This window comes from Rattus norvegicus, chromosome 19, assembly GCF_036323735.1.
Source record: "Rattus norvegicus strain BN/NHsdMcwi chromosome 19, GRCr8, whole genome shotgun sequence".
In the NCBI taxonomy this organism is placed as follows: domain Eukaryota; kingdom Metazoa; phylum Chordata; class Mammalia; order Rodentia; family Muridae; genus Rattus; species Rattus norvegicus.
In genome coordinates, this window is record NC_086037.1 from 67,630,441 (window position 1) to 67,653,252 (window position 22,812).

The 22,812-nt window shown below is 54.3% G+C and overlaps 1 protein-coding gene across 6 annotated transcripts in view; it reads right to left on the reverse strand.

Annotated features, from left to right (window-relative positions):
• The window catches only part of Cbfa2t3 (CBFA2/RUNX1 partner transcriptional co-repressor 3), a 74,215-nt gene that overhangs the window by 46,122 nt on the left and 5,281 nt on the right, over window positions 1-22,812 (reverse strand). For 2 of the 6 annotated variants that reach the window (XM_063278153.1, XM_006255772.5), the window contains exon 1: window positions 7,519-8,275. The exons of 2 other annotated variants lie outside the window; for them this stretch is intronic. The gene's annotated coding sequence lies outside the window, so the exon portion shown is untranslated. 2 more of the 6 variants (XM_063278155.1, XM_063278154.1) reach the window with 2 other exon arrangements.

A 22,812-nucleotide genomic window follows, 5' to 3' on the forward strand; every position in this document is an offset into this window, starting at 1 on the left:
GCTAATATCTCAGATGAGGGGAGCCAAGGGCTCCCTGAAATCCTTAGAGCTGCTCCACAGCCATGCTAGCTAGGGTTCCCACGTGCAGCTCACCCCACCCCTACTGCATGGAGGGTTGCACAGGGAGTACGTAACTCCCCCCATCCCCGTCACTCTGTACACTGAGAGGTTCACTGCTTTCATATTTGGGGGAGAGCAAAAACTAATCAGCTCACTGTGTCCCCAGGAGATCTGGTCCTGGGGTTCTGCCTCTGTCCAGGAGCTGGAGAGGGTCTGGGCCATGAGGGCACCTGCTCTTCGCCACCTGCTTCCCTGTTTGGTGGGGGTCAGAGCCAGGTAGCCAGGGACTCAGTAACCTTGACCACGGGGGGGGGCATACCAGCCAGAGATGGATCTCAGCTGCTCCGGGGTGACTACAAGACTGACTGACCTCTGGGCACAGACTGAGAGGCAGGTGGAGAACAGACATTTATCTCCCCCAGCAGACCACCTCATCCTCAGGCCTGGCATCACCCACACTGGGTGCAGACACTGCTGGGATGCCCAAGGCCCAGCCTGTCCCGACCTTCCTAGTGTGCCCAGAGGTCAGCCTGACTCTTGCTTCTCCTCTCAGCAGGCCAGCACAGCTCTCCAGACAGCACAGCTGCTCAGACATCTACCCAAGGCCACACGGAAGGCGCTTTGAGACTCCAAGGTCAGCTTAGGAACCACTGTGGCTCCAGCACTGACCTGCCATGACTCAGGTTTGCTCCCGGCTGAGGTTCTGATGCACTAATGGTCCTGGTAGCCAAGACATGAAATACCCAGAGGCCATGGGGCAAGGATGCTATCCCCATGGGCTCTGTCCTCATCCTGCCCTGGAAACTGTGACCATAGCAAAACAGCCATGTTGTGAGATCACCTGTTCTATCTATGCAAACAGGTGAATTCCGGGTCCTCGGTGAGCGGCTGGTTTCCCTGTCTGCACCTTTTCTTCCTCTGTACCTGTAGGGGCTATTACCAATGAGTGAATGATCCCTCGGGAAATGTCTATCTGGGAGGTCAACAGTTCCAGAAACATCCTGAGTGAGTTCAAGCTGCCTCCTGGAACGGTGGGCCTGAAATCCCAAGGCCAGTGCCACCCTGCAGGTGCCAGGTAGGGTGCAGACAGAGAGATGACAAACATACAGGATTCAGGAAGCGATGCTCCCCCAGCGGGAAGCTCCTAGCCAGCAGGAACACTGCAGGTAAACAAAGACCTATTGCTGAATGCCTTCCACCTCCAAGTGAAATGGTTTAGAACAGGCAAAGCCTGACCCTGGGAGATATCTGGATGGCAGCTGGTGTCCAGATACTCGAAGGACACCGCATAGCGTAAGGCGAGTCCTACCACAGAGAAAACAGAGCAGAGGAGGTGAAAGGGGGTAGGGGCTACCAAAGAGACATTTGGGGAAGACAAGATGGGGAGAGGAGAGTCTTACAGGCAAAGGGGACCAGGGAAAGTCTCACAGGCCTGGCACATCTGGGAAACAGGAGGGGGCAAAACAGTGTGAGTGGCCAGCGGGATCTGAGGGTTATGTGGTCTAACAATCTGTAGCTCAGCTTCCTTCCTGGAGGGGTGCACATGCTTGGCATTGGTGGCAAACCCTCCCCCTCCCCCCCGGCTGCTCACACAGGATAGACTTGGGAGCAAGGGTAGAAGCAGAGAGGCTAGGAACAAAACCGGGTTTAGAACATCTGGTCACAGAGCAGGTGCCTGGGAGCCCGGTGGCTGTTTGTGGAATCAAACACGGTGACAGCTTGCAGGCAGAAATGCTACTGTTCAAACAACCCCCTACAGGCACTGGTCAGGCGTCCCCAAGGCAGCAGGGGACCTTGGGTGGCACCTGTCCCTGGCAGGGAGGACCACGTAACCACACAACCAGCCCTAGCCACCAGGCAAGCGGCTTTTCTCTTCTGTTTATCCTTTGAAAGCCAGGGAATATAGACCCATAAAGTCCACCCCTCAGAACCTGCCCGGCGTCCCCAGTAACGTGAGTCAGGGATGGAAACAACACGCATGGCTACCTGACTGAGCTTGCACACTCAATCTCAGAATTTAGGAAGCAGAGGCGAGTGGATCTCTAGGAGTTTGGGACCAACCTGGTCTACACAGGGAGTTCTGGGCTAGCTAGAGCCACACGGTGAGAACTTATTTGTGTGAGGGATAGAAGGAGGGAGGGGCAGATATCGCTATAACCGGAAGAGCTTGGAAACACAAGCCAAAATGACACATTCTGTGTCTGCACTGCACACACACACACACACACATACACACACACACACACACACACACACACCCCTGCCCTGCACACCAGCACTTGCTTGCACACGTGTACACAATGGTCCTCACAGCCCTGTCCCAAAGTCTATGCTGTCCATTGTCTGTGCAGCAGCCATACCCTTGTATCTTCTATACAAGCACACAGGGCCTTGCAGACAGGTTGATGGACTCTGGTAAGAGCTGGAGGCATCCTCTCTGCCGGATGTGTGCTACAGACTGACCAGGTCCTCAGGCACACAAACTATCATCTGAGGACCCCTTCACAATCCCACCTGGCTCACTGCCCCGTGACTTCTGTCTGTATGCTGCGGGGCCTCTCTGGGCTCTTCACAGAGATCTTTCCCAGTTTGGGGAGAGCCGTGGGGATGGAGGCCACAGTCCTCCTTGGCAGAGCCCTCAGCTAAACCTGGGTCCCTGGGTACAGTACACCCTGCAGCACACATCACATCCTCAGAGCCACAGCGGTCAGTGAGCGCATCATGTCCCCACCCTGTAGCTTTCTTACTTGAGCAGTTTCAGGGAATGTTCTACCAGCTTTTTCCTGGTTTCCTTCCCACTAAATGGGTGCTCAAAGGGTGTGACACGCGTAGCCCCGAGGCTTAGCTCCATGTTCGCCCACTGTCTCCATGAGAGGAGAGATGCTATGCGGGAGGCCAAGGCCATACTGCTCATTAGAACAAGAGGGCAAGCATCCAGCTCAGGAGTCGGGAAGAGAGCAGGGAGACGTAGGTATGGCTACCTGATGCTCTCATCCACCTCAGACCCAGAGATCACACTAGGTGCTATGAGTGGATAGGACAGTCTGTTCCCCCAACAGACATATTTGAAATCAGAGGCACAGAAAAGGCAAATACTTTGAAGCATGCCACACAGCCGTGAGTCCCTGAAAGCCAATGTGTTCTCCCTTTCCTTTCTGAGGACAGGAGAGAGATTCCACAGATAGGGTATTCCCCCACCCCCGAATCTCTTGCCACTTGCCTTCTCTGGATGTAATATGGGACCTGTCACAGCCAAATCAGGTGTTCTTTGGGCTGTCCTCTGGATGATCCAGTGGGGTGAACTTCCTTCTGATTCCTTGTCAACCTTGGCTACTGAGATACACAAATCCCTGAGAGTGTGTCAGGGAGTGTTCCTGTCCCCTCATGCCTTCTTTTGCCTCTCCCTTGAGTAAACTGACTATGCTGTCTCCCCTATGAGGGGCCTCAGGATCTGCCTGGGAGACTTGGAGCACGGAGGTAAACTGGCCCCGAGAGGCTGAAAGGGAGGCAGAGAAGCTCAGGAGCTGCAGGCTGTACTCTAGGAGTCTTGGCCTGGAGACATCTTCCTTATTATAGCCAAATTCATCTTTGTTTTCCTTTCCCGGTGACATCTGGCTTGCCCCGAGGTCCCACAAATTACAGAGAGCGAGAGCTTGAACTTCTGTTTTATTGCCTCAGGAAGTGTGCTGTCGCTCAAGGGAAGGGGCAGCCTCTGCCAAGCTGCTCTCCACCTGGTCTGGCTGAGCGCGGATGTGGAAACTAGGAACTGAGTGCTTACCGCTCCCTCCCATCATCTGAGGTACACACCCGGATGCCAGGTTCTGCCCAGCCTTGTCCACTGGGGCTGACGGCCATCTCTACCAAGAACCAGGTTCTATGCAAGAGAAGCCCTTCAACCTTGCTCTCACACCCCTCTCCAGTCTGGGGACCTCAGAAACAGAACTGTGTCTGATCACTGTGTCCAGGAAGGGTGACAGGCCCACCGGGATAGGAGGATATCCACTCAACTCAGCTGAGGAGACTGGGAACCACAAAGGCAGTTTAGCAAGTGACTACTTTGTTGGGGGTCACAACTGAACCCCGTACCCCTGGTCTGGTCTCCTTGTAGAAAGGAGCCTTAGACCCACGGCCTATCCCTATAGAGTCCTGCACCTCTTTGGTCCCCCAAAGTCCTTCCCTTCTAGGGAATACAGCTGGTTAACCCAGATATACACAGACTCTGCGTGGCTGCAAGCCAACACATTTGATGGACCAGAACTCACGGGAACCCCAAGTGTCCTTCAGCCTCAGGTATCCAAAGAGCCTCCTTGAGTCTGTAAAGTGGGTGGGTGACGTTGGCCACCACTCTGGGCATGCTGTGAGGCCCCAGTGAGATTAGGCGGGCCAGTGCTGGTCCCAAAGGTGAGGTGGACTTTCCCCCTGTGTTATTTTGTCATTCACTTCTGCACAGCATGGAGCATGCTTTTAGTCCACAGTGGCAAACACTCTCCAGGGACAGCTATGTACAGGCAGGGTAGCCTCAGCAAAGCTTCACTACTGACCACCTTCAGGGGACGTGTGTGTGTGTGTGTGTGTGTGTGTGTGTGTGTGTGTGACACTACCCAGTGGATGTGGATTTATCCTGCAGTGGGTCTGTGTCCTTTGTAATAGTCAAGCACGGTCCCGGTGGTTTCCAGATGGTTTTGATTGACATCTAGCCTCCACTCAGTCCTCTGAGGTCTGAACCAGGTTGGCCCAGCTTCATGAAGGCCAGCAATGTCAGCAATGTGGCTACCCGAGGACTGTAAGGCAGCTATACCCCACTTGCCTGAGGCAGCCCAGCAGAGGGCTCCCCACTCATCGTGCCAACCCTGGTCACTTGCAGCCCTTGGGATATACCCAGAGTTCTAAGGATGCTAAGGAGAAGACCTGACAGAAGGCTCCCAGGACACAGGCAGGGGCGCTACAAAGCCGGGCTGGGTTATCATCAAACTCACCCCACCAAGCCTGTCTGGCTGGGTGTAGGGATCCGGATAGGACAATAGGCTAAGTTCTGAAGATCACAGTCACTGCTAAAGAAGATGTGGTGACCCTGTTGTGCACCAGGCAGACCTAGAGTCTGGCAAGTGCAAGGAACAACAATGGCCAAGCATGCAAGACCCACAGAACCTGTCCCCTCGTCCCAGGCATGGCCAGCCCAGCGACCCGCACACCGCTTGTCCTGTGCTGGATTCTATGGGCACGCACCCGGCGGACACACGCACAGCCGTGCAGACATGAATGAACTAAGTGGGTTCTCTTCCCTCCTGGTGGTGGAGGATATCTAGATCCGTTTAATTCGCCACCATCCTACTGGCACGTGGGAGGCTGAGAATGAATCAGAGCCCCCCAAAACTCATCCGGCAGCAGAGGGGAGGGAAGACCATTCCAGAAAGTGGTGGGAAACGCCTCTCCTGACACACCCTCCTGTCTGCATCAGAAGAGACTGAAGCCAAGCCTGACCCTCCATGGTGGGCAAACCTACTGGCTCCAGATTGTGTGGCCCAGTGAGCCAGCCCGCCAACACTCCCAGACCCTTGTGGGGAAAGGAACATGAGTTTCTTTCAGTCGTGCAGAGGTGAGACTGTGAGGAACCCAATCAGAGAGATTTCCTGGAAGTGGTCACTCAATGACATGGATAACCCAGTGTCGGAGGAGAGGCCTGACCTCCAGGACTGCTGGGTGGCCCACAGCAGCCCCAGAGCACCCTGCAGGGAACTGTCCAGGGGCGTCTTCCATATGCCAGCTTCAGCTTGGCACACAGCAAAAGATGGTGGTGTGCCAGGCACACACGGTCCTCCCTCTCTCCCCTCTCATCAAGATCACAGCACCTCCCAGGAGGGTGGATTCCGCCAGAAAATCAGTCCTAACGTGATATTCTCCCTCCCTGTGTCTGACTAGCTCCCGGGTAGCACTGAGCACCACATCTGCTCCTTCTGTTCACAGGGTTCCTCTTTTCTCTGCCTTTCCCCTCTCAATGCACAAGAGTGGCTGTGACCCCCACCCCCAAAACCAGTCCCAAACAGTGGCATTTTTCTCAGCTTGGTGCTCTACCAGTGGCTCCTAGTGCCAACTGGGGACAGCCACATCTTGTGGCTTCCGCCCTTCAGTGGACGGAGATGGGGTGACATCATGACCCCAGGGTAGCCCTATCAGGATCCCTCCATGCACATGACCAGAAATCTCTCACAGGGCTTCCCTACCTCTTCCCAGGCCAGGAGCCAAGTGCATTCTGGCCAGGTATAGGCTGAACTCTCTAGGACCAGCCCCTGGGGTCTTGAGATGAGAGAGTCCCAGCCTTGAGAAGTTTCTGAAACCTTCCAGCAACTTGCAAGGGCAATGCCAGGGCATAGTGACCGCTCCTTTTGTCTTCTGCCAGCCCCATCCTCTGAGTGGCTGCCTGGGAACCTCCTGTTTCTGAGCACTGGGAGGAAGCACACACCCAGCCAGACATAATGAAGCCACATCCTGGCCTCAGGATAGGAGGGACGGGGTGTGACAGTTACTGGGATCAACCCTACAAACGGGAGCATGAGATCGGCTGTTATTTTGAGGAATTGGGCTCTGAGAGTCAGCTTCAGCTCACATGACCAGATAGTTCTATTCACGGGGTGGGGGTGGGGGACACCGGGGGTCCAGCCAGCACTGTGGTCAAGAAACCCAAACACACCAAGTTCAGGGCTGAGTTGAAAGGCAGCGGCTCAAAGCCAGGAGCTGCCAGCTTGGCTGCCTTCTGCTCCACCTTAGTCAGCCCGACTCCGGCTGAATCTCCAGCCATCTGTCCCTCCGCGGTGCTCACACCTCCTCACACCTCCTCCCCGCTGTTCCCACAGCCTGGCTCTGGGCCTGCCCTACACACAGATGGACCGTTCCCAAAGCCTGTGAGAAGGATCAGAGCCGGAGGCTGTGCCTGCACCTGGCTGTCAGGACCCCAGGGAGGGCGGTCAGGATCCCCTCCCCACCATCAGGAAGGATGCTCAGCCCCAAGGCCCTAATGGCTGATCCAGGGACCAAAATCAGAGGGGGAAGGGCTAGAGAAAGCAGCAGACCCTCTCCTGCCAGCACTGTCTCCCAGGAAGGTTGCCCTCTTCTCCCGTCAGTTCTGAGCCCTGTCATTCAGGCTACCAGTCTTTGTCAGGAAACCCAGCACCCCAGGGGGCGCTTGTGGGTGGTGGTTGGGGAGCCCATACAACCCCACCGACTCAGCTCCCACCTAAAGATCAACCACACGCACTCTGGACAGGTCGAGCTGTCTGCTCACCTAGGGTGGCTGCACTCAGTCAAATGAGTGGGCAGAGTTGGCTCCACCCTACCGTGGGCACGAACTTTGTAAAGTGGCGGGGCTGGAACGGGGGTGCACAGTGAGGACCCCCGTGATGGCAGCCAACCGCAAAGTAGGGTGACAGCGGTGGTGTTGAACGGGGCAGAGGCGGCACTTACGGTCTGGAGCTCCAGAGGACCGTAGCTCTCTCGCAACCCGGCTCCCGAAGTGGCTTTTCCTTCTCACTGGGTCGCCACCTCCATAACTTGGGGGCGATCCGCACGCTGTCTTCTCGCGCTGCGCGGGGCTCAGGCGCGCGGCGGGGTCCTGGCGCGCGGGGCGACCGCCTGGGCCATGCCGAGTGCGTTCGGCCCCCAGCGCGGGAACAAAGCCCGCACGCCGCCCGGGCGGTTTCGGCCTCGGCGGCCGCCGGGTCCAGCCGCCGTGCCTTCGGCTCTGCTGCCGCGCGCTCGCCCGCGCGTCTCACGGAGCCCCGCGGCCCCCGCCCCGCGCGCTCCGCCCCCGCCTCCCGCGCCCCGCCGCCGCTGCGCCACCTGCCTCCAGCCCGACGCCCATCGCGCTCGCTCCGCCCCGGGGCGCCGGCCGCCGGAGAGAGGCCCGGTTCCGTGCGCCCGGCGCCGCCCAACGCCCAGAGCGGCTCCCGCCTCCACCGCCCCGGTGGCCGAGGGGTCCCGGGACGCGCCCGGTGGACTTGGCTATGGGATCCGACTCAGGACGTAGGGACCCCAGGAGCGCCAGGCCGCGCGTGGGACCCCCATGTGGATGCAGGAGAGCGGGGCCGTGGAGTGGGAGCGGGCCGAGGAGTCCCAGTGCGTAGCCAGTGCGTGTGGCGCGGGGCAACCCGGTGCGGGGCGGACTCCTCGCTGTGCGCCCCCGCCCCGCGCAGGCCGCGCCCCGGGAGGGCGGGCGAGCTGAGCGCACCGCGCACACCCACCTCGGAGCAGTCGCAGCCCGACGGCCTCGCTGCTCCCGGAGCCGCGGTGTCTACTCCGGGACGGGAAGCGGGCGCCCCTCCTTCGGCCGCCGCACCCCCCCTCACCCCCTTCGCAAGCCCTTCGGGGGACCCGGGCCACCTGCGCGTTCTGCCGGCAGGGGGCGCGCTCCGCCCGCCGCGCTCGGCCTTGGTCCCCAAGGCGCCAGGCGACCTGCGGCAAGTGGGCTCAGGATCCCGCTCTCCCCACTGCCATCGGGGCCGGCGTTCGCATATGCTCTGCATTCGTTTGCATATCATTCATTTTAATGTCAACCTGAGGAAAAGCCCCCAGCCGCTGCTGCTTCTGCTTGTCCGCGTCCTACTTTCTCTTCTTCCTCTGAGCCTGCTCCCCACCCACTTTACCCCACTTTCCCTTAAGGCGCCTCGAGACAAGTCCTATGCATTCCTCTGGTTGGTACATTTGAGCAAACTCGCTGCACTTCCTTCCCTTCCCAATGTTTCACTCACTCACACGTTGCTTCTTTGAGACTATGGAGAGACCCAGGGTCACTGTCTGCAGAGACAAGGGACCAGAACTTCAGATCAGCAGGGGCCTTGATTTTCATCTCATTAGGCATAAATTTGCATGCGAAGGATAAAATAATCTAGCACTGTGCCAAAAAAATTTTTTTCCCCTTTCTTTCCAGGCTTGCCTTAATGGCTTGTTTTTCCCCAGGTGAGGATCCTCTCAGGGGTCCACCTCTGCCTTCTTGAAAATCGTTCCTGCACCATCCCCCCCCACCCCCCGCCCCCGCCCCAGGGTGGGATCTGGCCTCCTTGATCTCCCAGAGCTCCCTTTGTGGAGGATGCTCATCTGGCACCTATAAAAATGTCCACAATTTCAGATCTCTCTTCAGGGTCGTACCTGGCCACGTATCTTATAGAGGGTTGGAGGGTCCTGAGTCCATTTCAGAGAGGAATGTGGATCTAGAAGGATTGGCTGTATGGCTTGAGACCGCAGGCATTATGGACACCAGCCGTGTGATTGCTAGAGTGCCATGTGCACAGGGGAGACAGAGGACAGTTCTCTCCAGAGACACACTGTCGTGCAGAGTGAGTGGGCTAGGCAGAGTGACTTCACAGCAGAACTCTTAAGCCTGTCTCTGGGAGCTCAGGTGATGCTGGAGCCAGGCCCTCAGGTTGGGCTGTGGGCTTTCCCACCTCGTGCTCCTGGGTGGCATGCCTGTTTTGTGGTAAGTGGCCAGTGTGTGGTTTGGACTTAAGAAAGGTGCTCACAGGGGTTGGGGATTTAGCTCAGTGGTAGAGCGCTTGCCTAGGAAGTGCAAGGCCCTGAGTTCGGTCCCCAGCTCCGAAAAAAAAAAGCCAAAAAAAAAAAAAAAAAAAAAAAAAGATGCTCACAACCTCTGCTGGAGGGACAGAATTCAATGTGATAGGTAAACCTCCCACCCAGGAAGCTCTCCTGAGACAGCTATGTCTCCTGGATAGGGAGGAGATGGTGGAGGCCCTGAGGGCTCCTTTGTATGGAGTGGGCCGGCCCCACTGCAACACAGTCACTATGAGTCCTGACAGCTGTTGTCCCTCCATTTTCCACTAGCTGGAAAGATGTTTCCAGAACCCGTTTGTTACTCAGAGAAGCCAAGTCTCTTGCCCACTTGGCCTCCTGGCTACTTCGGGAAGGACTGGTTCCCTGTGGAACTGTCTAGCTCACAGTGCTCTTAGGCATTCTCCGGTTACCTTATGGAAGCTCTCAACTCACACTGTGTAAACAGTCCATCGGCAAGACGCACGCACCTTTTCAGAACAACAAAGAATCAGCGAGCATCAGGGACTACGTGGACGCTTTAGAGGCAGTGGGTCAGGAAACCAGGTGCTGCCTGAAGCTTTTACTGTGTCTGTAGAGGCAAGGGCTTGGTTCAGTTCAAAGGAGCCACTTTCTTTTACTTATGGCATCGTGGCTTTCCCCAGTAAAGCACAGCTCTACCTTTATCTGATCCCTGCTTCCCGAGAGACTCTGAGAGCGGCTGCGCCTGGCCAGGCTCACAGCACAGAGCCGACACCAAGTCCAGGTGCTTTGACCTGCAGCTGGGGGCTCTCTTTGGAACAGACACCCCTTTCCCTGAGAAAAACAATCTCAATGCCCAACACTTCCAGCTACACCTGGGTTGCTTTTGCCATCCTGAGTCCCTGAAAGGGTAGCCACCTCCTTTTCTCATGACTCCTAGCTCAGGGTGACATTTTGCTGGTGGATACCATCGTTAGACATTTAACTAAACACACAGAATTCACAACTCAAAGAGTGGACCTCACGGTAAAGGTGAGTTCTGGTGAGTAATAGTGTCTCTATCCCCTCCTCAGTCAGTGCCAGTGCCCTACACAAGGGGCACCACGGATGTTGTGGGGACCCAGGGATAGCTCTGCCTTTGGATCAGTCTTTCTGTAAGTCCAAATCTGCTCAATCAGATCAAATCTACTTTTTTATTTTAAAAAGCCGGGGAGAGTAAAGCAGAGACATCAACGACATTTTAAACACCTCATGTACATAGCAAAGGGTATGGGGCCATTGAAAACGCATAGGGGGGTGGGCTCAGGTCTGGCACCTGGATGCCTCCACAGCTCCTCTCTCTGGGATGCACCTTTCTATTCTGTTCAACAAGGCTTAGCCAGGGGCAGTGTCCAGTGACTATAATCCCAGCATTTGGGAGCCAAAGCAGGAAGATAGTGAATTCCAGGCCAGCCTGGGCTATCTCAAGAGTCACTACTGAGAAGGAGAAGGAGGAGGGGGAGGGGGAGGAAGGGGGAGGGATGAGGGGGATGGGGGGCGATGAGATGAAGGGGTCATGTGGTCAGGTTCTCTAGGTAAAACGATGGATCATAGTGTGTACAGGTCCACGTAGCCGAAATTCCAGTTCTAGGCTGGACAGAAGACAGCCTCTGGCCAAGCCACTTCAAACAGCGCAGCTCTAGAAAGTGCCTCCTGTTCAGACGCTTCTCATATACTGGCTTGGGAATGATGTCTTTCTGCAGATGAGGAAGCTGGCCCTGGGAGACTCAGGCCTTGTGGTCGTGGCTGGGATGGGTTATAGCTTCACCCAGAAACCTCCACCCTGTTGGTTCCCCCACCTGTCTTCTGACCTTTCTGGCTCAGCTTCAGCCCTGTGGCTGCTCTCACCCCCCCCCACCCCATAACCTTAGGGCCATCTACCAGCCAACCACATATGATGGTCTCAAGAAAGGAGGCTGGACAGATAGATGGCTGCCTCTGTCCCTTCCAGATAGCAGAAGGAACAAGTGTGAGCTTTTGGAAAGACGAGCCTTGACAAAAGGGTGAGGGGCGGAGTGACTCAGACATGGCCTTAGTGAGGCACTGCACACACCACAGTAGCTGCAGCACAGATCTCTCACATTGGCAACTCCTGTTCCACACCCAGAACTCTCCATATGCACCTTCCTATAGGATCTTCTGACGTCAGAGAGGAAGCTTCCACAGACCTCTCTCTCTCTCTCTCTCTCTCTCTCTCTCTCTCTCTCTCTCTCGGAGGGACTGATGGCCTCTGATGGCAGGAAGACATGTACCTCCCTTGTCTGCTAAGACCCGTGGGATGAGGTAGCTAGACTCTGCTTCTCATCTGTATGCAAGAACAAGATTTGGGAAAAACCACAGGTGCTGACACTGTAGACGGCTCTGCAGGAATGCCCAGGGTGATGCTCGTTTGTGGGACACTTTGGCCATTGTTATGAAGAGACAGGAGACTGATCCCGAAAGTGATGCATTAGGATTCCCCTACCCAAGTCTCTACCATTCCTGACACTGTCTAAAAAAATGAGAGAACTTGGAAGACCCATCCCCCACCCTGGCCGGCTGTGAAACAAGACGCAGACCCTCACTGTGCCTTGGTGGTCCTCTAGTGAACACAGGAGAAACGGGGCCATGCTATGGCACCGAATGAAGAGGAGAGAGCAGGACGAAGATTAGGGAGGACCCAAGAGGATACCCTGGGAAAAGGGGGCGCACAGCAGTACCATGGAGCTGAGTGGCTGTGCATGTCCCTCGAGTGCCCTGCTGAGTGGCGTTCTGTGTCCCTTGTGTGCCTGCTCTGTTTTTCTCGTTTTGGAACACTTTCTGCACTGTGAGAGCTCCCAAGCTACTGTTTCTTCTCTCACTCTCCTCTAGGCTGGAGGGTGTGTGAGTGTGTGTGTGTGTGTGTGTGTGTGTGTGTGTGTGTGTGTGTGTGTGAGAGAGAGAGAGAGAGAGAGAGAGAGAGAGAGAGAGAGAGAGAGAACGCATGTGACTGTAAGCCCTGTGGTCAGTAGGAGCCACAGCCATACATGTGTCAAGAGGACCAAATACAGGTCCTGATCTCTTGTCTTTGCTCAGCGTCCGATGAGACGCTGCCAAGCACACTTGTGGCAACCAGCTGACATGCATGCCAAGAAGTGGGGATATGGTCGGGTATCATGTGATGTCCCCAGAGATGTGGAGCTCTCTTGCAGACTATATCAGGACCAGGTCCCACTGTGAAAAAAAAAACATACTATGTGTTTCCCAGTTCACTTGCAAAAATGGGCTTCCCATAGCTAAAGGGTACAGTGCGAAGTACAAGACACCGTGCCCATCAGGAGACAAGGGTGTCTGGGACGGTTGTAAGTCATCGCAGCAGCGCAAGAATAACACATCTGACTGTGTGATGGTGGCAGCTTCTGCACTCCCCAGGGGCTTGAGTCACCGTGAAAGATGAGAGACAGGCTGGGACTCGAGTCCAAAGGACTAAAGGATACAGGACACCAGGACGAGAAAGCAGAAGAAGGCTGAGGTGGTGCTTAGTAAAGCACTCACCTCACAAACATAAGGACATGAGTTTGATCTCCAGGACCCACGTCAAAAAGTAACAATAATAAAAGGAAGCCAGGTGTGGGGGGCAGTTGCTTGTAATCCCAGCATCGGAGGGGAGACAGACTCCTGGTGCTCACCAGCCAGCCACTGAGGCCCACTTGGCAAACTCTGGGCCCATGAAAGACCCTGTCACAAAAAGACGGTTCTCATCTCCACACACATGCCGAGAGGGTGGACGGATGGACGGATGGATGGATGGACGGACGGGCGGACGGAGGACAGACAGACAAATAGATGCATAATAGGTAGATGATGGATGAATTAAGTGCAAACAAAAATACAAATTGGGAAAGTGTATGAATAAGTAAGTTCCACAAGAAGATAAAGTGGGGTGGCCACCCCTCAGCCTTAAGCTGGGGCTCCCCCTGAACCTCCTTGTCACTGTGTCCTGATTCCTCCCTCTTCATCTGGGTCTGTCCATGGCTTGCCTGTTCCTTGCTGTGCTCCGGGGTCCTGTTTGGCTGCTCCCCCCCCCCCGCTTTGCCATTTCTGGCCTACAGTACCACTCCCCACACTCACAAAGGGCTCCAGGACCTCATCTCCCTTCACACCGCTCCCCAGCAACTGTTCTAACTCTGTCTTCTTTTCAGAATATTTTATGCACATGCTTTGTTCTACTGTCCTGTTTGTGATCTTGTGGTTAATATATATACATACATACATATATACATACACATACATGCATATATACATACACATACATGCATACATACATACATATACACACATACATATACATACATACACATATACATGCATACATATGCATACATACATATATACATACATACATTCTTGCTATTTAGTGTCTTATCTAGCCTAGTGCTTACTATGTAGTCCAGGTTGCTAGGGTTACAGGTATGCACAACTGTAATGGCCGCCCTGGTACTATTTTTGCTTTTAAATTCCAGCTTGCACCTCACCCTAATCAATGAGACCACCTGCCTTGGTGCCATTTCAGCAACCCCAGCTCTGCCCGTGTTCCTTGACCATATGTGAGCACTTGGTTCAGAGAAGGAGGGAGGGTGACCACCGGGGCACTCACAGTCCTTCCCTGGGATTGTTTTGACTAACAAGAAAAGCCACCGTGGCTCTGGCTGTATAGGGAGGTAATGGCAGAATTGCCCAGGGTTATCTGCTGGAACTTGGAGCAGAATGGACAGAGGAGGAGGACAAGGGCTGAGCCTCCTGTTACACATATGTCTGCCCGACTCCCTGGAGCTGGTTTCTGTCACTTGTAGCCCCAGAATCCTGAAAGACCCACACCTGTCTGTCCTTCCACTGCACACTCAGAGCCGAGAGGCTCTGGGAACCCGGCGCCTGCTATGATGGGAACAGACTTGCTGGGAGCACAAGAAGCCACCACAGCTCATCCATCAAGCCCAGGCAGCTGATGATCTCCCGACCCACGGTGTCTGCCGCTGACAGGACGTTTGTTATCACTGGAGCCAGACCTGGTGGTGGGAGCTTCTCTCTCCATCCATCTGCATGGGAGAGTATGACACGGGAGGCTGGTGCTGTCCCCTCCAGCTCCAGATAAGGCCCAGCTCCTGAGCTGTCTCCTCCATACCCCTCCAGCTCCAGTTCCACAGACACTCCAGCTAGAACATTTTGCAGGTGTACATTCTCCACGCGGGTCCTGCCCAGCTTCAACGGATCCCCTGAGAAACCTTTCTCTCTCTTGTCCCCAGGAGCACAGATCTGTGGGTTCTTCTTGATTCAGAGGAGGCCCTCAACAGCAAAGCTTATGGCTTTCTGCCCCTTCTGGGTGCCAAGGTGCAAAAAAATGTCAGGACCCTTCAGCACTGGGACTGTGCAAGGGCAGTGCCACTGAACAAAAATGACAGAATAAGAAAGTATCCGCCAGCCCAGCTTGGCCTGATCTATGTCAAATAATGTCCCCACTTGCTCAAGCAAGGACAGCGCTGTACCTGGTGCCTAAGTTGAGGAGGTCACTTCCTATGCTCACTATACTACTTGATCCCCTCGTAATCCCAGCAAGTCCATAGACTCATCCTGGACTCCCAGCTGTGGGTCCAGAGGAAAGGGGTCCCAGGCAATGCCCTGCATCCAGGGATGCTCACTACAGTATGAAGAGACCACAGAGCTCCCCAGACAATTTGTTAACTTTGCACGTAAGGAAACTGAGCCTTGGAGAAGGGAAGGTTCAAGGAAACCTGCACCCCATACACCCCAGCTCTCTAGGACATGATGTATTCTACCCAATTCCCCTGACTCTCAATCTTATAAGACCATAACTTCTGCTGGTCAGAGGGGCGTGTAGCCAAAGTGGCCAGGAGCCTCTGTAGGGTTTTTATGTGAAACAACCGAACACGCTTAGAGAAACACCATCCAAAGTGTACGGGAGCTACCCCACATGTCTATCCTTGCCTTACTGGGGTGCCTTGCAGCGGTGATGGTCACGTGTGGGCAAGAGCTGGGTTTCTGGGGTATTGCCTGAGGGGTCAAGACATAATGGCAGAAGACCCCACCTCCCTCTCTTGCTCTGCCTAGGCACTCCCAAATCAGTGGGAGCACAGAAAGGACCAGAGACAAGAGCTGAGGCTCTAGGTACTGCTGCCAGTCACCTCAGGGGAGGTCACACTGGACTGTGTGGTTTCTGTCCTGTGTCCTTCTTAGAGTTTCTAAGGGTGCTGGAGACAAGGCCAGTGGTGGAGGGATGATGACAGTCACACGATAGAGTAGTTATGTGCCTGGAGAGCTGGTCCTGGGCTCCTGTGCCATTTCCTGGGTATGCTGAGGACCTGGGAATGTGTTCGGTGGGCTGCACAAATCTGAGGTGTGGGGAGAAGGCAGCAGGGAGCTGTGAATGAGCCGGGGGCACTTAGATTCAACACTTTTAGGCCGTGTGACCATCCAGGGACAAGGCACCTGTCACTGCTTTTCAAGGCCCAGGACCTCAATTTCTGTCTATTGAAGTTGTAATTTACCGCTGGGAAAATAAACATTTGCGTTTGTTTGGCTGACGACATCCCGTGAATGTTAATCCAAAACGCTGGGTTTTGCTGAGGGGCTGACTTGCCTCCCCCGCCTGGTCTGGGCTTAGTCCAGCCTCTGCAGCAGCTCCAGGGGACCCATTTTCTCTATTGCCCTAGTTCCCTCAGTGTCCTGAGGATGTCAGAGGGATGGTCAGCCCAAGGACACCACCATCCTGACCAGAGCTGACTGTCATACCTTCCTATGTCACAAGAGAAGCTGTCTATGGGTCTGGTTAAGTTTAGGGGTCTCATTTGGGATTTTAGGGGCATTGTCTGTGCGGGTTGATGTTTGTTGGCAGGTGAACATATGGAGGATAGGATTAGGAAAGCCAGGAGCTGGGGAGGGAGGCCTGTCCCAGTCCCACCCCTGTGCAGCTAACAGCTGGAACTCTCCCCTTCTGTGCCATGCCCCGCATCTGAGGAAGAAGGTCTGTTTCTAAATCCTGAGCTACCTGGGACAATTAGCTTATGACACATGCATAAGACAAACCCTGCTGAGTCGTGACCATTTTCTGATGTCTCCCTTAGAAAGCTTCTGCCTCACAATTTGATACCCCTCCTCCTGCCACCAACTTCAATGGCCACAGTCACAGTGGGTGCAGGGGCAGGTGTCTCAGACTAAACAGGAAGAATGTGAGAGGAACTCCAGCAGACAGCTCTGTTTCCTGGGTGCAGACACAATGTGACCAGACACCTCTTGCCTCTCTCTCTCATCTCCATGACTACTGGCGGTGACAGACTGCACCCTCAGGCTGTGAGACAAAGCAAACCTTTCCTCCCTTAAGTTGCTTTTTGTCGGGTATTTTGTTACTGCAACCAGGAAAGTAAGTAACAAATCCTGGAACTATGTATCCTAGCTAGCTTGGAACCGGCAGCCAGCTTCTGTCCTCTGACTTCTGAGTGCTGGGATTTATCACAGGCGTTTACTACCATGTCCAAGTTTGCTTTAGCCTCAGACACACAGCACATAGCTGTGCCCTAAATCTGAGGTCTGGAGCACCCAGGTATGGGTCAACCTGGAATAGGGGTCTCTTGGGACTCTGAAGCTCCAGTTGGGGTGTCCAAAGCCATCTGCTCATCGGGACCCCTTGAGGACCCTCAAGAGGTACTCACCTTTTTCCTGAAGAGCTTTTAACCTACATACATGCCTGGAGACCCAGCCATTGTCCTTGGAGAAGGATCCTAGTCAGAACTACTCCAGAAATGTTTCCACCCCTCACCTCTCTCTCACAGCCTGCTCGGTAACACTATGGACTTCCAGGGCTGCACCCCCTATTCCAGATTCATGGCCATCAGTTCACAGAGTGTCAACAGAATCAGAGCTTGTGTAGGGATAGTGGTGCCCCTCCACGTCCAGTGCAGGGTAGGTAAAGGTGACAGCCAGGTTGCAATGCTACCTCCTACCACTCTGCCATGACCACTGCCCTCACTGTGCGTACTGGGTAAACAAAGACCTACTGAAGGAGACACGTAGCCTGTAGGTGGTGGGGATGGCTTCTCCTCAGACAGAGTGAAGTGCAGATGAACTAAAAAAAGAGACATAGCCCACCAGGTGGGAGGCTATTCATAAAGGAACAAAGCACCGAGATACCACACATGGGTGACACTGAAAACATGGCACTAGGTGAAAGAAATGAGAAGTGCCCCCGCCCCCCACCAACGGAAGACACATGATGTCTTTGATAAGAGATGCTCAGAGGGAGCTGGAGAGATGGCTCAGTGGTTAAGAGAACTGACTGCTCTTCCAGAGGTCCTGAGTTCAACTCCCAGCAACCACATGGTGGCTCACAACCATCTGTAATGGGATCCGATGCCCTCTCCTGGTGTGTCTGAAGAGAGTGACAGTGTACTCGAATACATAAAATAAACAAATAAATCTTTTACAAAGGAGAGCTGTCCACAACAGGAAAACCCAACAGAGGCAGAGAGCTAGTTAGTAGCGGTCAGGGAAGGAGGGGACAAGGAGTGACAGCCAGGGGAACAGGGCTTCTTTTCTGAAGTAGCAACTGCTCTGAGAACAGATGGGCAGAGGTACGGCCTGTACTGACTACAGCCTGGGAGGGACAGCTGAGGTACACTGTGAGAAACAGCTGGGTGATACCACCTTAGTCAAAGCGGGGCTTCAGGGAGCGCCTTGAAGCCTCTGACTCTGTGTGTTCAAGGGTGCTCAGGGAGTACAGCCTCCCCAAGGCAAGGTGACCTCTCTGAGGGGGAGGTCTGGGTGTGGCTGGGATCTAAAATTACTGCAGGGCCTGAAACTGTTGGGGAGAAGCTGAGGGCAGTGTGGCTGCTGGGAGGAGAACTGTTCCAGGAAGGGAAGGAGAAGTTGTCTTGGGGTGTGTGTATGTGTGTGCTGAGACCTGTGGTAGAGTCTGGGGTTGGGAGTGGGTAGAGGCAAGGTGGAGGGATAAATAGACCTTTCTTTGGTTTCTGGAACCTTTAGACTTTTGTGTGCCTCTTCAGTAGACTTTAATGGTGGAGAGCCATTGCTCCGTAGTTCAGACGGGATGGTGAGTAAGAGTGTCTTTGTACCTGGCGCCGACATAGAGGATCATGGCTCTGGTGAAAAGGTAACACGTGGGCCACAAACAGGCTACAAGTAGCTAGTTTATATCTAGGAATCTTCAAGAGTGAGGATGGAAAAGTCAACAGTATGAAGGTACCTGGGTACCAGACGGTGTCGTTGCTCTTCCAGCTGGACTATATGCTTTTGGGCTTTTGCTATGTGGCATCAGGTAAACTGTGTATAATACCAGAGGAGGCTATCTGCTATCTTCAGTTCAAAAGCATCCTGCTTAAACCAGGGTCTAAAGTCTTCCTGGTTTCCAAACTGGAGATAAAAATATAAGATTCATCATCTATCCATCTATCCAACTATCCATCCACTCATCCATCTATCCATCTGTCCCTCTCTCCATCCTTCTGCCATCATCCATCCATCCATCCATCTGCCATCATCCATCCATCCATTCATCCATCCATTCATCCATCCACTCATCCATCCATCCATCCACTCATCCATCCATCCATCTGCCATCATCTATCTGTCCTATTCATCACCCAACCACCCATCTATCCATTCACTTATTCATCCTCTGTCCATCCATCTATTCATCGATACAATCATTATCAACTACCTATCCACACCATCATCCTCTACCATCTACCACTCCATATCCATCCATCCATCATCCACCTCTCCACCCTCTGTACATATTCATACGCACATCATACACTCATCAAACATACATCCACCCTTCTGCCCATACTCCACTGGGCACCCTCACTAAGGTCCTACGTCCAGCCACTGGTTCAGAACAATACTTGACACAAGATGCTGACCTGGATAACGGAGTCCCTGCGTGCTGCTGCTAGGATACTGTCATATCTCCTATGGGGTGTGTGGCACTTGTCAGTGCATGCCTTTGTGTGGCGTGTGAGATGCTCTTCACCTTGATCTACGTGACTCAGTGGTGAAACCACAAGCATAATGAACCCATGAAACCTCCAGTGGACACTGGGATCACTGTTGTCCACTAAAAGAGAAACAGCCGAAGATCTTGTGTGACCGAGCTAAGTGGGGCCATTTTTTAACTGTGTGAACAAATATTTTAGAGACCGTGCAAGTCCAAAGTTAAAAAAGCACCACAGGACCACTGGCTCCTGGAATGGGCAGCCCCTCCCCCACTGACCAATGCTAAACATAGCCTGTGGAGAGGAGGCCTGGGCCCGCACAGAGAATCCACGGGAAGGTCAGAATTCCCCTTGTCCACCCACGCAGTGGAGTGAGCAGCCTTTCCTCTTTAGTCTGCCCTAGGGGCAGGGTTGAGGTGATTCCCACAGGCCACTACGTAGACTTTCCCAGGTCCCTAAGCATGGTGTGCACTAGCCTGCAGTCTCGGCTCCACCAGCTGGGTCTCCCTGAAGTGACTTAGCCAGGAGCTGTTGACTAACAGGGTGACCAGGGTAGGTTACGCCATGCAGGGTCAGAAGACATCTGTGAGTAACCTGCCAGTGGGCAGAGCCTGATAATTGGATTGTGTGCCCATAGAACGCTTGGCTCCTCTCCCACCCGCTCAGCACAGCTGGGCATCCACCATGGCTCTCCCACACCTGGGACAGGCTGACTTTGGCTCAGCCTGCCCAGCCTTGCCAGGCATCCAGCCCACTTAATGTCAAGTACCCAGTCCTTCAGGCCTGAGGATCTATTGCCAGGGCTTGCAGGATCATCACAAATTCTCATCGGGCACTTGGACGCCACAGTAAAAACCTTTTGTGAATGGTGGCTCTGCATTCCTGTCTTACGGGACCACACAGACCAGGGGCGTATCTCCTGTTCCCATCACCACCTTTTGAATCCAGCCTCTTTCCCCTGAAAGCAGTCAATACCCATAGACTCTTCAGACCTGGGCCTCTGCTAAAGGCCAGGATGTGGCCTCTGTGTTTGGATGTGGGCTTAAGGAAAAGGACTCTTATATGAGCATCTTTGTGACAGGCGAGTCAGGGGCTCAATTCTCAACAGGGAAGCAGAGAAAGAACATGTGGGGTTATGTGGTATGCCCACCCTGGGGACCAGCAGCCTCCATGGGAACCAGGACAGAAGGCAGAAAGCACAGGACATAGTGCTCTTCCTGTGACAAGTTAACACTACAGTGCCTGGGAGGAATGCTGTAGACTGAATGGGAGCATCAGAGGGTTCTTTTTTTTTTTTTTTTTTTTGGTTCTTTTTTTCGGAGCTGGGGACCGAACCCAGGGCCTTGTGCTTCCTAGGTAAGCGCTCTACCACTGAGCTAAATCCCCAGTCCATCAGAGGGTTCTTATGCCCTGCTGGGTGCTGGCGCTGCCCACTTGGTGGCTTGCATGGATGGGGGGGGGGAAGCTACACAGTTACTGTCCCCATTTTACAATGAGAATACTGGCTGGGCACGGGGGGTTCCGTGATGATCCTGCAAGTCCTGCCTGCCGTCAAGAGCATTAGAAGGGTTCCACAGAACAAGCGGAACAGATGGGAGATCCACAGTGTAGCTGGGAAGGCAAGCCTCAGGGTGTGGCCACAGCAAACACAGCAGCCTCACCTGGGCCTCTACTCCTTTCCCTGGGGGTCCGTGTGGAAGCCATACTCCTTCTCTCTTCATAGGATGGAGCAGTGGGTGCTAAAGAACATTCTGAAGACCTCTGGGTTCTGGTAGAACCATACATGCCCAGCAGGCCCTGCTGTCCTGGGAACACAGGTGCACTGGCCCAGGGGTTAAAGTGAAGGGTGCCTGAGGCTGCATAGACACAGCACGGGGCCACCCGACCCCCTCCACCAGCCCTCTGCCTTCCCCCTCCAGAGTCGGGGCTTTCCAGATACTCAGAATGCACCTGGGTTGGAGGGTGGGGTGGACTCCCAGTTCCTCCTGGCTCTGGCACGGCCTTGTGGCTCCTCCCCAATATGTTCAGGACCAGTCATGGTGGGGTGGGAGTTGGGAACCCTAGGAAGTGATGAGGGAGAGATGGGGCTGAGACGAGGGGGCCAGGCCCTGTACCAGGATGGGTCTCTCCTCACCCAGTTTCACTGCAAGCTCTCTGAGCGGGCTTGTCACCATCTGTGTCCCAGTCAGGTGTGGGGGCAGGTGGCACTGGTTCCCATCTTTAAAGTCTGGTCCACCTTCACACTCTATAGGCCCGGAAGCCCAGCTCACAGAATATGGAAACAATGTGGCTTTCTCTTTGCAGAGTCTCTGAAGCTTGCGGGGCCCCGGGATATGGGCTAAGCCTGGCCCATGGAGCCAGGACACAAGCTACATCATTAGTATGAGCCTGGCTTCAAGAGGCCCAAGTTCAGTTCTGTTCACCTGCCTCTATTTGGTCTTCTAGAGACCTTCTAGAGCCAAGCTGCTGCTGAGACGGACTCCCATACAGAGGAGTCAGAGCCAAGAGGTCCCTTTCCTAAGATTATACCCCTCTTCATGTTTTTCTCTTATAGATGAGCCCCACAGGGAGGACCCTGAGTCCACCCTGACCAGGACTTGCTGTTTGAGCCTGGGCAGGTCACTTGGCCTTTCTGTGTGCTGGTGGCAGGAAGGGAGCAGGGGTTGGGTAGGGATAGCCTGGTGTCAGCTCACTGCCGCATAGGCACTTCCTCTCGATGGTTCTGTGTCCTCCTCTGTGAGCAACGTGGTAATGAGAAGGTAGGAAAATGAGAGACCAAGCTTGAGGTAAAGTCTACTGTGTTCTTGGGCCTCAAAAGGACACTACCATCACCATGTTACGGCTGCCCCTTATATCCTCCCCGGGAGATGTCCCTCAACTGCAGGAGGCTACTGTGCCTCCTGTCGCTTTACCTTGGTGGAGGTTGGGACCTGCTTCCTAAGAGGTTCAATGTGTCTCCAGGCTGCATCTCAGCTAGAACCTGGAGGCCAACAGCAGACACAGGAGAAGGGGCATCCCTGCAGCCATGACCAAGAAGTCATTCTCTCTCTCTCTCTCTCTCTCTCTCTCTCTCTCTCTCTCTCTCTCTCTCTCTCCCTCTCGACTAGCACTGCAGCCCCTGGTGATGTCTGCCTCCTGCATCTAGGGACACTCACAAACTAAGCTACGTTTCGTGATCTTGTCATAGCTGAATGTCCACGGACAGCCCATCTTC